This window comes from Calliopsis andreniformis, unplaced genomic scaffold, assembly GCF_051401765.1.
Source record: "Calliopsis andreniformis isolate RMS-2024a unplaced genomic scaffold, iyCalAndr_principal scaffold0014, whole genome shotgun sequence".
Classification (NCBI taxonomy): Eukaryota; Metazoa; Arthropoda; class Insecta; order Hymenoptera; family Andrenidae; genus Calliopsis; species Calliopsis andreniformis.
This window is the reverse complement of record NW_027480427.1, coordinates 9,272,404-9,286,511: the sequence shown is the minus strand read 5'-3', so window position 1 is coordinate 9,286,511 and position 14,108 is coordinate 9,272,404.

Sequence of the window (14,108 nt, the reverse complement as noted above, 5' to 3'; positions counted from 1 at the left end):
GTACTTTATGCCTTTGGCGTTGACTTCTAAGGCCGTAGCTATTAGATGTGGTGGAGCAACGACCTAGAGTGACGCCTAGGGTGCTCGGAACGTAGAAATGACCATTACTTTCACACTGGTTGCAATTATTCGCTTTATACGTTGGAAAAGCTGTTGTATTTATATCGTATTTTATGCTTCTGGCGTTGACTTCTTAGGCCGTAATTATTCGGTCTGGTGGAGCAACGCCCTGGAGTGAAATCTAGGTTGCCCGGAACGTAGAATTGGCCATCACTTTCAAACTGGTTGCAATTATTCCTGTTATATGATGGAAACACTGTTGTATTTTTTTTGCATTTTATGTTTCGGGCGTTGACGTCTAAGGCCCTAAACATTCAATCCGTTGGAGCAACGCCCTAGGGTGAAGCCTAGGTTGCTCGGAAAGTAGAAATGACCATAAGTTTCATTCTGGTTGCAATTATTCGTTTTATACGATGGAAAAATTGTTGTATTCATATTGTATTTTATGCTTGTGGCGTTCACTTCTAAGGCACTAACTATTCGATCTGGTGGAGCAACGCACTAGAGTGAAGCCTAGGTTGCCCGGAAGGTAGAATTGGCCATCACTTTCAAACTGGTTGCAATTATTCGTTTTATACGATGGAAAAACTGTTGTATTTATATTGTATTTTATGCTACAGGCGTTGACTTCTAAGGCACTAACTATTCGATCTGGTGGAGCAACGCCCTAGAGTGAAGCCTAGGTTGCCCGGAACGTAGAATTGGTCATCACTTTCAAACTGGTTGCAATTATTCCTGTTATATGATGGAAACACTGTTGTATTTTTATTGCATTTTATGCTTCGGGCGTTGACTTCTAAGGCCCTAACTATTCAATCTGTTGGAGCAACGCCCTAGGGTGAAGCCTAGCTTGCTCGGAAAGTAGAAATGACCATAAGTTTCATACTGGTTGCAATTATTCGTTTTATACAATGGAAAAGCTGTTGTACTTATATCGTATTTTATGCTTCTGGCGTTGACTTCTTAAGCCGTAACTATTCGGTCTGGTGGAGCAACGCCATGGAGTGAAACCTAGGATGCCCGGAACGTAGAATTGGCCATCACTTTCAAACTGGTTGCAGTTATTCCTGATATATGATGGAAACACTGTTGTATTTTTTTTGCATTTTATGCTTCGGGCGTTCGCTTCTAAGGCCCTAACTATTCAATCCGTTGGAGCAACGCCCTAGGGTGAAGCCTAGGTTGCTCGGAAAGTAGAAATGACCATAAGTTTCATTCTGGTTGCAATTATTCGTTTTATACGATGGAAAAATTGTTGTATTCATATTGTATTTTATGCTTGTGGCGTTCACTTCTAAGGCACTAACTATTCGATCTGGTGGAGCAACGCACTAGAGTGAAGCCTAGGTTGCCCGGAAGGTAGAATTGGCCATCACTTTCAAACTGGTTGCAATTATTCGTTTTATACGATGGAAAAACTGTTGTATTTATATTGTATTTTATGCTACAGGCGTTGACTTCTAAGGCACTAACTATTCGATCTGGTGGAGCAACGCCCTAGAGTGAAGCCTAGGTTGCCCGGAACGTAGAATTGGTCATCACTTTCAAACTGGTTGCAATTATTCCTGTTATATGATGGAAACACTGTTGTATTTTTATTGCATTTTATGCTTCGGGCGTTGACTTCTAAGGCCCTAACTATTCAATCTGTTGGAGCAACGCCCTAGGGTGAAGCCTAGCTTGCTCGGAAAGTAGAAATGACCATAAGTTTCATACTGGTTGCAATTATTCGTTTTATACAATGGAAAAGCTGTTGTACTTATATCGTATTTTATGCTTCTGGCGTTGACTTCTAAGGCCCTAGCAATTCGATCTAGTGGAGCAACGCCCTAGAGTGAAGCCTAGGTTGCCCGGAAAGGAGAAATGACCATCACTTTCAAACTGGTTGCAATTAATCCTGTTATACGATGGAAAAACTGTTGCATTTTTATTGCATTTTATGCTTCGGGCGTTGACTTCTAAGGCCCTAACTATTCGATCTGGTGGAACAACACCCTGCAGTGAAGCATAGGTTGTCTGGAACGTAGAAATGACCATCACTTTCACACGGGTTGCAACTATTCCTGTTATAGGATGGAAAGACTGTTGTATTTTATTGTATTTTATACTTCAGGCGTTGACTTCTGAGGCCGTAGCTATTCGATGTGGTGGAAGAACGCCATAGAGTGAAGCCTAGGTAGCCCGGAACGTAGAAATGACCATAAGTTTCATACTGGTTGCAATTATTAGATTTATACGTTGGAAAAACTGTTCTATCTATATTGTATTTTATGCTTCGGGCGTTCACATCTTAGGCCCTAACTATTCGATCTGGTGGAGCAACGCCCTAGGGTGAAGCCTAGGTTGCCCGGAACGTAGAAATGACCATAACTTTTACACTGGTAGCAATTATTCCTTTTATACAATGGAAAAACTGTTCTATTTATTTTGTATTTTATGCTTCGGGCGTTGACTTCTAAGGCCCTAACTGTTTGATCTGGTGGAGCAACGCCCTAGAGTGAAGCCTCGGTTGACCGGAACGTAGAAATGACCATAACTTTCAGACTGGTTGCTATTATTCGTTTTATACGATGGAAAAACGGTTATATTTATATTGTATTTTATGCTTCTGACGTTCACTTCTTAGGCCCTAACTATTCGATCTGGTGGAACAACGCCGTAGAGTGAAGCCTAGGTTGCCCGGAACATAGAAATGACCATTACTTTCACACTGCTGGCAATTATTCCTTTTATACGATGGAAAAGCTGTTGTATTTATATCGTATTTTATGCTTCTGGCGTTTACTTCTAAGGAGCTAACTATTCTATCTGGGGGAGCAACGCCCTAGAGTGAAGCCTAGATTGCTCGGAATGTAGAAATGACCATAACTTTCACACTGGTTGCAATTATTCGTTTTATACGATAGAAAAGCTGTTGTATTTATATTGTATTTTATGCCTCTGGCGTTGACTTCTAAGGCCGTAGCAATTAGATGTGGTGGTGCAACGCCCTAGAGTGACGCCTAGGGTGCTCGGAACGTAGAAATGACCATTACTTTCACACTGGTTGCAATTATTCGTTTTATACGATGGAAAGGCTGTTGTATTTATATCGTATTTTATGCTTCTGGCGTTTACTTCTAAGGACCTAACTATTCGATCTGGTGGAGCAACGCCCTAGAGTGAATCCTAGGTTGCTCGGAATGTAGAAATGACCATAACTTTCACACTGGTTGCAATTATTCGTTTTATACGATGGAAACGCTGTTGTATTTATATTGTACTTTATGCCTCTGGCGTTGACTTCTAAGGCCGTAGCTAATAGATGTGGTGGAGCAACGCCATAGAGTGACGCCTAGGGTGCTCGGAACGTAGAAATGACCATTACTTTCATACTGGTTGCAATTATTCGTTTTATACGATGGAAAGGCTGTTGTATTTATATCGTATTTTATGCTTCTGGCGTTTACTTCTGAGGACCTAACTACTCGATCTGGTGGAGCAACGCCCTAGAGTGAAGCCTAGGTTCGTCGGAATGTGGAAATGACCATAACTTTCACACTGGTTGCAATTATTCGTTTTATACGATGAAAACGCTGTTGTATTTATATTGTTTTTTATGCCTTTGGCGTTGACTTCTAAGGCCGTAGCTATTAGATGTGATGGAGCAACGCCCTAGAGTGACGCCTAGGGTGCTTGGAACGTAGAAATAACCACTACTTTCACACTGGTTGCAATTATTCGTTTTATAGGATGGAAAAGCTGTTGTATTTATATCGTATTTTATGCTTCTGTCGTTGACTTCTTAGGCCGTAACTATTCGGTCTGGTGGAGCAAAGCCCTGGAGTGAAACCTAGGTTGCCCGGAACGTAGAATTGGCCATCACTTTCAAACTGGTTGCAATTATTCCTGTCATATGATGGAAACACTGTTGTATTTTTTTTGCATTTTATGGTTCGGGCATTGACTTCTAAGGCCCTAACTATTCAATCTGTTGGAGCAACGCCCTAGGGTGAAGCCTAGGCTGTTCGGAAAGTAGAAATGACCATAAGTTTCATACTGGTTGCAATTATTTGTTTTATACGATGGAAAAACTGTTGTATTTATATTGTATTTTATGCATCTGGCGTTGACTTCTAAGGCACTAACTATTCGATCGGGTGGAGCAACGCCCTAGAGTGAAGCCTAGGTTGCCCGGAAGGTAGAATTGGCCATCACTTTCAAACTGGTTGCAATTATTCGTTTTATACGATGGAAAAGCTGTTGTATTTATATTGTATTTTATGCTTCTGGCGTTGACTTCTAAGGCCCTAGCTGTTCGATCTAGTGGAGCAACGCCCTAGAGTGAAGCCTAGGTTGCTCGAAATGTAGAAATGACCATAACTTTCACACTGGTTGCAATTATTCATTTTATACGATGGAAAAACTGTTGTACTTATATTGTATTTTATTCTTCAGGCGTTGAATTCTAAGACCCTAGCTATTCGATCTGGTGGAGCAACGCCCTAGCGTGAAACCTATGTTACCCGGAACCTAGAAATGACCAGTAGTTTCATACTGTTTGCAGTTATTCCTGTTGTACGATGGAAAAACTTTTGCATCTTTATTGCATTTTATGCTTCTGGCGTTGACTTCTAAGGACCTAGCTATTCGATTTGGTGGAGCAACGCCCTACAGTGGAACCTAGGTTGCTCGAAATGTAGAAATGACCATAACTTTCACACTGGTTGCAATTATTCATTTTATACGATGGAAAAACTGTTGTACTTATATTGTATTTTATTCTTCAGGCGTTGAATTCTAAGACCCTAGCTATTCGATCTGGTGCAGCAACGCCCTAGAGTGAATCCTAGGTTGCTCGGAATGTAGAAATGACCATAACTTTCACACTGGTTGCAATTATTCGTTTTATACAATGAAAAAACTGTTCTATTTATTTTGTATTTAATGCTTCGGGCGTTGGCTTCTAAGGCCCTAACTGTTTGATCTGGTGGAGCAACGCCAAAGAGTGAAACCTAGGTTGCCCGGAACGTAGAAATGACCAGTACTTTCATACTGTTTGCAGTTATTCCTGTTGTACGATGGAAAAACTTTTGCATCCTTATTGCATTTTATGCTTCTGGCGTTGACTTCTAAGGACCTAGCTATTCGATTTGGTGGAGCAACGCCCTAGAGTGACGCCTAGGGTGCCCGGTACGTAGAAATGACAATTACTTTCACACTGTTTGCTATTATTCATTTTTTACGATGGAAAAGCTGTTGTATTTATATTGTGTTTTATGCCTCTGGCATAGACTTCTAAGGCCGTAGCTATTTGATGTGGTGGAGCAACGCCCTAGAGTGACGCCTAGGTTGCCCGGAAAGTAGAAATGACCATAAGTTTCATACTGTATGCAATTATTAGATTTATACGTTGGAAAAACTGTTCTATCTATATTGTATTTTATGCTTCGGGCGTTCACTTCTTAGGCCCTAACTATTCGATCTGGTGGAGCAACGCCCTAGGGTGAAGCCTAGGTTGCCCGGAACGTAGAAATGACCATAACTTTTACACTGGTAGCAATTATTCCTTTTATACAATGGAAAAACTGTTCTATTTATTTTGTATTTTATGCTTCGGGCGTTGACTTCTAAGGCCCTAACTGTTTGATCTGGTGGAGCAACGCCCTAGAGTGAAGCCTAGGTTACCCGGAACGTAGAAATGACCATAACTTTCACACTGGTTGCTATTATTCGTTTTATACGATGGAAAAACGGTTATATTTATATTGTATTTTATGCTTCTGACGTTCACTTCTTAGGCCCTAACTATTCGATCTGGTGGAACAACGCCGTAGAGTGAAGCCTAGGTTGCCCCGAACATAGAAATGACCATTACTTTCACACTGCTGGCAATTATTCCTTTTATACGATGGAAAAGCTGTTGTATTTATATCGTATTTTATGCTTCTGGCGTTTACTTCTAAGGACCTAACTATTCTATCTGGGGGAGCAACGCCCTAGAGTGAAGCCTAGGTTGCTCGGAATGTAGAAATGACCATAACTTTCACACTGGTTGCAATTATTCGTTTTATACGATAGAAAGGCTGTTGTATTTATATTGTATTTTATGCCTCTGGCGTTGACTTCTAAGGCCGTAGCAATTAGATGTTGTGGTGCAACGCCCTAGAGTGAAGCCTAGGGTGCTCGGAACGTAGAAATGACCATCACTTTCACACTGGTTGCAATTATTTGTTTTATACGATGGAAAAGCTGTTGTATTTATATCGTATTTTATGCTTCTGGCGTTGACTTCTTAGGCCGTAACTATTCGTTCTGGTGGAGCAACGCCCTGGAGTGAAACCTAGGTTGCCCGGAACGTAGAATTGGCCATCACTTTCAAACTGGTTGCAATTATTCCTGTTATAAGATGGAAACACTGTTGTATTTTTTTTGCATTTTATGGTTCGTGCGTTGACTTCTAAGGCCCTAACTATTCAATCCGTTGGAGCAACGCCCTAGGGTGAAGCCTAGGTTGCTCGGAAAGTAGAAATGACCATAAGTTTCATACTGGTTGCAATTATTCGTTTTATACGATGGAAAAACTGTTGTACTTATATTGTATTTTGTGCTTCTGGCGTTGACTTCTTAGGCCCTAACTATTCAATCTGGTGGAACAACGCCCTAGACTGAAGCATAGGTTGCCTGGAACGTAGAAATGACCATCACTTTCACACGGCTTGCAATTATTCCTGTTATAGGATGGAAAGACTGTTATATTTATATAGTGTTTTATGCTTCTGCCGTTCACTTCTAAGGCCCTATCTATTCGATCTGGTGGAACAACGCCGTAGAGTGAAGCCTAGGTTGCCCGGAACGTAGAAATGACCATTGCTTTCACACTGTTTGCAATTATTCCTTTTATACGATGGAAAAGCTGTTGTATTTATATCGTATTTTATGCTTCTTGCGTTTACTTCTAAGGACCTAACTATTCGATCTGGTGGAGCAACGCCCTAGAATGAAGCCTAGGTTGCTCGGAATGTAGAAATGACCATAACTTTCACACTGGTTGCAATTATTCGTGTTATACGATGGAAAAGCTGTTGTATTTATATTGTATTTTATGCCTCTGGCGTTGACTTCTAAGGCCGTAGCTATTAGATGTGGTGGAGCAACGCCCTAGAGAGACGCCTAGGGTGCTGGGAACGTAGAAATGACCATTACTTTCACACTGGTTGCAATTATTCGTTTTATACGATGGAAAAGCTGTTGTATTTATATCGTACTTTATGCTTCTGGCGTTGACTTCTTAGGCCGTAACTATTCGGTCTGGTGGAGCAGCGCCCTGGAGTGAAACCTAGGGTGCTCGGAACGTAGAAATGACCATTACCTTCACACTGGTTGCAATTATTCGTTTTATACGATGGTAAAGCTGTTGTATTTATATTGTATTTTATGCTTCTGGCGTTGACTTCTAAGGCACTGACTATTCGATCTGGTGGGGCAACGCCCTAGAGTGAAGCCTAGGTTGCCCGGGACGTAGAATTGGCCATCACTTTCAGACTGCTTGCAATTATTCCTGTTATATGATGGAAAAACTGTTGTATTTTTATTGCATTTTATGCTTCTGGCGTTCACTTCTTAGGCCCTAACTATTCGATCTGGTGGAACAACGCCCTAGGGTGAAGCCTAGGTTGCCCGGAACGTACAATTGACCATAACTTTTACACTGGTAGCAATTATTCGTTTTATACGATGGAAAAGCTGTTGTATTTATATCGTATTTTATGCTTCGGGCGTTGACTTCTAAGGCCCTAACTCTTCGATCTGGTGGAGCAACGCCCTCGAGTGAAGCGTAGGTTGCCTGGTACGTAGAAATGACCATCACTTTCAAACTGGTTGCAATTATTCCTGTTATATGATGGAAAAACTGTTGTATTTATATCGTATTTTATGCTTCTGGCGTTTACTTCTAAGGACCTAACTACTCGATCTGGTGGAGCAACGCCCTAGAGTGAAGCCTAGGTTCGTCGGAATGTGGAAATGACCATAACTTTCACACTGGTTGCAATTATTCGTTTTATACGATGAAAACGCTGTTGTATTTATATTGTATTTTATGCCTTTGGCGTTGACTTCTAAGGCCGTAGCTATTCGATGTGATGGAGCAACGCCCCAGAGTGACGCCTAGGGTGCTTGGAACGTAGAAATGACCACTACTTTCACACTGGTTGCAATTATTCGTTTTATAGGATGGAAAAGCTGTTGTATTTATATCGTATTTTATGCTTCTGTCGTTGACTTCTTTGGCCGTAACTATTCGGTCTGGTGGAGCAATGCCCTGGAGTGAAACCTAGGTTGCCCGGAACGTAGAATTGGCCATCACTTTCAAACTGGTTGCAATTATTCCTGTCATATGATGGAAACACTGTTGTATTTTTTTTGCATTTTATGGTTCGGGCATTGACTTCTAAGGCCCTAACAATTCAATCTGTTGGAGCAACGCCCAAGGGTGAAGCCTAGGCTGTTCGGAAAGTAGAAATGACCATAAGTTTCATACTGGTTGCAATTATTTGTTTTATACGATGGAAAAGCTGTTGTATTTATATTGTATTTTATTCTTCTGGCGTTCACTTCTTAGGCCCGAACTATTCGATCTGGTGGAACAACGCCCTAGGGTGAAGCCTAGGTTGCCCGGAACGTAGAATTGACCATAACTTTTACACTGGTAGCAATTATTCGTTTTATACGATGGAAAAACTGTTATATTTTTATTGCATTTTATGCTTCGGGCATTGACTTCTAAGGCCCTAACTATTCAATCTGTTGGAGCAATGCCCTAGGGTGAAGCCTAGGTTGCCCGGAAAGTAGAAATGACCATAACTTTCATACTGGTTGCAATTATTCGTTTTATATGATGGAAAAACTGTTGTATTTATATTGTATTTTATGCTTCCGGCGTTCACTTCTTAGGCCCTAACTATTCGATCTGGTGGAACAACGGCCTAGGGTGAAGCCTAGGTTGCCCGGAACGTAGAAATGACCATAACTTTTACACTGGTAGCAATTATTAGTTTTATACAATGGAAAAACTGTTCTATTTATTTTGTATTTAATGCTTCGGGCGTTGGCTTCTAAGGCCCTAACTGTTTGATCTGGTGGAGCAACGCCCTAGAGTAAAGGCTAGGCTGCCCGGTACGTAGAAATGACCGCAACTTTCACACTGGTTGCTATTATTCGTTTAATACGATGGAAAAACTGTTATATTTATATTGTATTTTATTCTTCTGGCGTTCACTTCTTAGGCCCTAACTATTCGATCTGGTGGAACAACAGCCTAGGGTGAAGCCTAGCTTGCCCGGAACGTAGAAATGACCATTACTTGCACACTGTTTGCAATTATTCCTTTTATACGATGGAAAAACTGTTATATTTATATCGTATTTTATGCTGCTGGCGTTTACTTCTATGGACCTAACTATTCGATCTGGTGGAGCAACGCCCTAGAGTGAAGCCTAGGTTGCCCGGAACGTAGAATTGGCCATCACTTTCAAACTGGTCGAAATTATTCCTCTTATATGATGGAAACACTGTTGTATTTTTTTTGTATTTTATGGTTCGGGCGTAGACTTCTAAGGCCCTAACTATTCAATATGTTGGAGCAACGCCCTAGGGTGAAGCCTAGGTTGCTCGGAAAGTAGAAATGACCATAAGTTTCATACTGGTTGCAATTATTCGTTTTATACGATGGAAAAGCTGTTGTATTTATATTGTATTTTATGCTTCTGGCGTTGACTTCTAAGGCACTAACTATTCGATCTGGTGGAGCAACGCCCGAGAGTGAAGCCTAGGTTGCTCGGAATGTAGAAATGACCATTACTTTCACACTGTTTGCAATTATTCCTTTTATACGATGGAAAAGCTGTTGTATTTATATCGTATTTTATGCTTCTGGCGTTGACATCTAACGACCTAACTATTCGATCTGTTGGAGCAGCGCCCTAGAGTGAAGCCTAGGTTGCTCGGAATGTAGAAGTGACCATAACTTTCACACTTGTTGCAATTATTCGTTTTATGCGATGGAAACGCTGTTGTTTTTTTTTTGCATTTTATGGTTCGCGCGTTGACTTCTAAGGCCCTAGCTATTCGATCTAGTGGAGCAACGCCCTAGAGTGAAGCCTAGGTTTCCCGGAAAGGAGAAATGACCATCACTTTCAAACTGGTTGCAATTAATCTAGTTATACGATGGAAAATCTGTTGTATTTTTATTGCATTTTATGCTTCTGGCGTTCACTTCTTAGGCCCTAACTATTCGATCTGGTGGAACAACAGCCTAGGGTGAAGCCTAGCTTGCCCGGAACGTAGAAATGACCATTACTTTCACACTGTTTGCAATTATTCCTTTTATACAATGGAAAAGCTGTTGTATTTATATCGTATGTTATGCTTCTGGCGTTTACTTCTAAGGACCTAACTATTCGATTTGGCGGAGCAACGCCCTAGAGTGAATCCTAGGTTACTCGGTATGTAGAAATGACCATAACTTTCACACTGGTTGCAATTATTCGTTTTATACGATGGAAACGCTGTTGTATTTATATCGTATTTTATGCCTCTGGCGTTGACTTCCAAGGCCGCAGCTATTAGATGTGGTGGAGCAACGCCCTAGAGTGACGCCTAGGGTGCCCTGAACGTAGAAATGACATTAATTTCACACTGGTTGCAATTATTCGTTTTATACGATGGAAAAACTGTTGTATTTATATTGTATTTTATGCTTATGGCGTTCACTTCTTAGGCCCTAACTATTCGATCTGGTGGAGCAACGCCCTAGAGTGAAGCCTAGGTTGCCCGGAACGTAGAAATGACCATCACTTTCAAACTGGTTGCAATTCATCCTGTTATACGAAGGAAAAACTGTTGTATTTTTGTTGCATTTTATGCTTCGGGCATTGACTTCTAAGGCCCTAACTGTTCAATCTGTTGGAGCAATGCCCGAGGGTGAAGCCTAGGTTGCCCGGAAAGTAGAAATGACCATAACCTTCATACTGGTTGCATTTATTCGTTTTATATGCTGGAAAAACTGTTGTATTTATATTGTATTTTATGCTTCTGGCGTTCACTTTTTAGGCCCTAACTATTCGATCTGGTGGAACAACGGCCTAGGATGAAGCCTAGGTTGCCCGGAACGTAGAAATGACCATAACTTTTACACTGGTAGCAATTATTCGTTTTGTACGATGGAAAAACTGTTCTATTTATTTTGTATTTTATGCTTCGGGCGTTGACTTCTGAGGCCCTAACTGTTTGATCTGGTGGAGCAACGCCCTAGAGTGAAACCTAGGTTGCCCGGAACGTAGAAATGACCACAACTTTCACACTGGTTGCTATTATTCGTTTTGTACGATGGAGAAAGTGTTATATTTATATTGTATTTTATTCTTCTGGCGTTCACTTCTTAGGCCCGAACTATTCGATCTGGTGGCACAACGCCCTAGGGTGAAGCCTAGGTTGCCCGGAACGTAGAATTGACCATAACTTTTACACTGGTAGCAATTATCCGTTTTATACAATGGAAAAACTGTTCTATTTATTTTGTATTTTATGCTTCGGGCGTTGACTTCTAAGGCCCTAACTGTTTGATCTGGTGGAGCAACGCCCTAGAGTGAAGGCTAGGTTGCCCGGTACGTAGAAATGACCATCACTTTCAAACTGGTTGCAATTATTCCTGTTATATGATGGAAAAACTGTTGTATTTATATCGTATTTTATGCTTCTGGCGTTTACTTCTAAGGACCTAACTACTCGATCTGGTGGAGCAACGCCCTAGAGTGAAGCCTAGGTTCCTCGGAATGTGGAAATGACCATAACTTTCACACTGGCAGCAATTATTCGTTTTATACGATGGAAACGCTGTTGTATTTATATTGTACTTTATGCCTTTGGCGTTGACTTCTAAGGCACTAACTATTCGATCTAGTGGAGCAACGCCCTAGAGTGAAGCCTAGGTTGCTCGAAATGTAGAAATGACCATAACTTTCACACTGGTTGCAATTATTCATTTTATACAATGGAAAAACTGTTGTACTTATATTGTATTTTATTCTTCAGGCGTTGAATTCTAAGACCCTAGCTATTCGATGTGGTGGAAGAACGACATAGAATGAAGCCTAGGTTGCCCGGAACGTAGAAATGACCATAAGTTTCATAGTGGTTGCAATTATTCGTTTTATACGATGGAAGAACTGTTGTATTTATATTGTATTTTATGCTTCTGGCGATCACTTCTTAGGACCGAACTATTCGATCTGGTGGAACAACGCCCTAGGGTGAAGCCTAGGTTGCCCGGAACGTAGAAATGACCATAACTTTCACACTGGTAGCAATTATTCGTTTTATACGATGGAAAAACTGTTATATTTATATTGTATTTTATTCTTCTGGCGTTCACTTCTTAGGCCCGAACTATTCGATCTGGTGGAACAACGCCCTAGGGTGAAGCCTAGGTTGCCCGGAACGTAGAATTGACCATAACTTTTACACTGGTAGCAATTATTCGTTTTATACGATGGAAAAGCTGTTGTATTTATATCGTATTTTATGCTTCGGGCGTTGACTTCTAAGGCCCTAACTCTTCGATCTGGTGGAGCAACGCCCTCGAGTGAAGCGTAGGTTGCCTGGTACGTAGAAATGACCATCACTTTCAAACTGGTTGCAATTATTCCTGTTATATGATGGAAAAACTGTTGTATTTATATCGTATTTTATGCTTCTGGCGTTTACTTCTGAGGACCTAACTACTCGATCTGGTGGAGCAACGCCCTAGAGTGAAGCCTAGGTTCGTCGGAATGTGGAAATGACCATAACTTTCACACTGGTTGCAATTATTCGTTTTATACGATGAAAACGCTGTTGTATTTATATTGTATTTTATGCCTTTGGCGTTGACTTCTAAGGCCGTAGCTATTAGATGTGATGGAGCAACGCCCTAGAGTGACGCCTAGGGTGCTTGGAACGTAGAAATAACCACTACTTTCACACTGGTTGCAATTATTCGTTTTATAGGATGGAAAAGCTGTTGTATTTATATCGTATTTTATGCTTCTGTCGTTGACTTCTTAGGCCGTAACTATTCGGTCTGGTGGAGCAAAGCCCTGGAGTGAAACCTAGGTTGCCCGGAACGTAGAATTGGCCATCACTTTCAAACTGGTTGCAATTATTCCTGTCATATGATGGAAACACTGTTGTATTTTTTTTGCATTTTATGGTTCGGGCATTGACTTCTAAGGCCCTAACTATTCAATCTGTTGGAGCAACGCCCTAGGGTGAAGCCTAGGCTGTTCGGAAAGTAGAAATGACCATAAGTTTCATACTGGTTGCAATTATTTGTTTCATACGATGGAAAAACTGTTGTATTTATATTGTATTTTATGCATCTGGCGTTGACTTCTAAGGCACTAACTATTCGATCGGGTGGAGCAACGCCCTAGAGTGAAGCCTAGGTTGCCCGGAAGGTAGAATTGGCCATCACTTTCAAACTGGTTGCAATTATTCGTTTTATACGATGGAAAAGCTGTTGTATTTATATTGTATTTTATGCTTCTGGCGTTGACTTCTAAGGCCCTAGCTGTTCGATCTAGTGGAGCAACGCCCTAGAGTGAAGCCTAGGTTGCTCGAAATGTAGAAATGACCATAACTTTCACACTGGTTGCAATTATTCATTTTATACGATGGAAAAACTGTTGTACTTATATTGTATTTTATTCTTCAGGCGTTGAATTCTAAGACCCTAGCTATTCGATCTGGTGGAGCAACGCCCTAGCGTGAAACCTATGTTACCCGGAACCTAGAAATGACCAGTAGTTTCATACTGTTTGCAGTTATTCCTGTTGTACGATGGAAAAACTTTTGCATCTTTATTGCATTTTATGCTTCTGGCGTTGACTTCTAAGGACCTAGCTATTCGATTTGGTGGAGCAACGCCCTACAGTGGAACCTAGGTTGCTCGAAATGTAGAAATGACCATAACTTTCACACTGGTTGCAATTATTCATTTTATACGATGGAAAAACTGTTGTACTTATATT